The following is a 3,015-nucleotide window of genomic DNA, read 5'->3' as shown; positions in this document are numbered from 1 at the left end:
AGTAACACAATAAAAACAATAACGAGGCTTCGGAAAGTATTCAGACCCCTTGACTTTTTCCACATTTTGTTATGTTACATCCTTATTCTGAAACGGATCATATTGTTTTTTTCCCCTCATCAATCTACACACAATAGCCCATAATGACAAAGCAAAACCAGCTTTGTAGAATATTTTGCTAATTTATTACAAATAAAAAACAGAAATATTACATTTACCTAAGTATTCAGACCCTTTACTCAGTACTTTGTTGAAGCACCTTTGGCAGCGATTACAGCCTCGAGTCTTCTTGGGTATGATGCTACAAGCTTGGCACACCTGTATTTGGGGAGTTTCTCCCATTCTTCTCTGCAGATCCTCTCAAGTTCTGTCAGGTTGGATGGGGAGCGTTGCTGCACAGCTATTTTCAGGTCTCTCCAGAGATGTTCGATCGGGTTCAAGTCCGGGCTCTGGCTGGGCCAATCAAGGACATTCAGAGACTTGTCCCGAAGCCACTCCTGCGTTGTCTTGACTGTGTGCTTAGGGTCGTTGTCCTGTTGGAAGGTGAACCTTCATCCCAGTCTGAGGTCCTGAACGCTCTGGAGCAGGTTTTCATCAAGGATCTCGCTGCACTTTGCTCCATTCATCTTTCCCTCGATCCTGACTAGTCTCCCAGTCCCTACCGCTGAAAAAGCTACCCACAGCATGATGCTGCCACCACCATGCTTCACCGTAGGGATGGTGCCATGTTTCCTCCAGACGTGACGCTTGGCATTCAGGCCAAAGAGTTCAATCGTTTTTTCATCAGACCAGAGAATCTTGTTTCTCATGGTCTGAGAGTCTTTAGGCACCTTTTGGCAAACTCCAAGCGGGCTGTCATGTGCCTTTTACTGAGGAGTGGCTTCCGTCTGGCCACTCTACCAAAAAGGCCTGATTGGTGGAGTGCTGCAGAGATGGTTGTGCTTCTGGAAGGTTCTCCCATCTCCACAGAGGAACTCTAGAGCTCTGTCAGAGTGACCATCAGGTTCTTGGTCACCTCCCTGACCAAGGCCCTTCTCCCCCGATTGCTCAGTTTGGCTGGGTGGCCAGCTCTAGGAAAAGTCTTGGTGGTTCCAAACTTCTTCCATTTAAGAATGATGGAGGCCACTGTGTTCTTGGGGACCTTCAATGCTGCAGAATATTTTTGGTACCCTTCCCCAGATCTGTGACTCGACACAATCCTGTCTCGGCGCTCTACGGACAATTCCTTCAACCTCATGGCTTGGTATTTGCTCTGACATGCACTGTCAACTGTGGGACCTTATATAGACAGGTTTGTACCTTTCCAAATCATGTCCATTCAATTGAACTTACCACCAGTGGAGTCCAATCAAATTGTAGAAACATCTCAAGGATGATCAATGGAAACAGGATGCACCTGAGCTCAATTTCGAGTCTCATAGCCAAGGATCTGTATACTTATGTAAATAAGGTATTTCTGTTTTTAATTTTAAAGAAATTAGCAAAAATGTCTAAAGACCAGTTTTTGCTTTGTCATTATGGAGTATTGTGTGTTGATTGATGAGTAAAAACATTTATTCAAGGCTGTAGCGTAACAAAATGTGGAAAAAGTGAAGGGGTCTGAATACTTTCCGAAGGCACTGTAACAGGAGTACAAGTACAGATTTAATGTGCAGGGGTACGAGGTAGTTGATGTAATACAGTATGTACATATAGGTAGGGGTAAAAGTGGACTGGGCAGTCAGGATAGATAATAAACAGACTAGCAGCAGCGTCTGTGAAGAGTGGCTGTGTGAGTGTGTGGCGTCAATACGCATGTGTGTGTGTGTGTGTGTGTGTGTTTTTTGTGTGTGAGCGTATGTAGTGTGTGCGTGTGTGTGTGAATTGGAGTTTCAGTGTCGGATATGTGAGTGTGTGGGTATAGTCTGGTGAGTGTGCATAGAGTCAGTGCAAAACAATTAAGATAAATGAATAATAAAAAGGGGTCAATGTAAATTGTCCAGGTGGCCATTTGATTACCTTTTTCAACAGTCTTATTGCTTGGGGGTAGAAGCTGTTCAGGTGCCTTTTGGTCATCAAATAATTCCTTTCGCTATTACTGCTTACAACTTTCAGCGGTCAAGCTTTTTTGTCATCCATGCTCCAAAGACATTACTTGTGAAGGTAGACAGGCCAGAGAGAGCTGTTTACCCAAGAGCTTGACTGTATCCTACTGCATACATAACATACACCTCTTAGAATGATCTAGTATTAGAGCATTTTCTGATAATTACCCATTTGTGAAATCATACACACTACATGGAAAGCTGTGGTATATCAAAATCATGTGTGGGCTTTACCTTAGAAAAGGTCCAATAATTCCTGAAGCAAGCTGTGTTCTTTCTGGTATTATATGGCTCCTTAACAGTCTCTATCCCCAAGCCATAAGACTGCTGATCAAATGGCTAACGGATAATTTACATTGACACTGCCCCCCCCCCCCTTTGTTTTTACACTGCTGCCACTTGCTGTCTATTATCTATGCATAGTCACTTTACCCCTACCTACATGTACATATTACCTTAACTACCTGGTACCCCTGCACATTGACTCGGTACCGGTACCCCCTGCATATAGCCTCGTTATTTTATTGTGTTACTTTTTATTTTGTTTATTTAGTAAATATATTTTTTACTCTATTTCTTGAACTGCATTGTTGGTTAAGGGCTTGTAAGTAAGCATTTCACAGTAAGTGACAAATAGCATTTGATTTGATGAAAGGAAACAGTGAAAAAGTACTACATTTTCTTCAGAAAGACAAAAGTAATCTGTACTCTGACAAATTCACAAAGGACTCATCTGGGTCTAAACTTCTAATTCCAAAGACAACCAAAACTCTTCCATCTCCACTTACTAAAGAGGATTATCAAATATTAACCAATGACAAGTGGTTCAATGACTGAATAATTGAAGGGTACAAATATCTTTAGAAGTCACATCTGAAGGAACAATTTGTGTTAACCCCTGCGAGTCAAGTAGCTTAGCGGTTAAGAGCAT

Source organism: Coregonus lavaretus (genome assembly GCF_964263955.1).
Source record: "Coregonus lavaretus genome assembly, contig: HAP1_SCAFFOLD_4879, whole genome shotgun sequence".
Classification (NCBI taxonomy): Eukaryota; Metazoa; Chordata; class Actinopteri; order Salmoniformes; family Salmonidae; genus Coregonus; species Coregonus lavaretus.
This window is presented reverse-complemented; position numbering follows the sequence as displayed.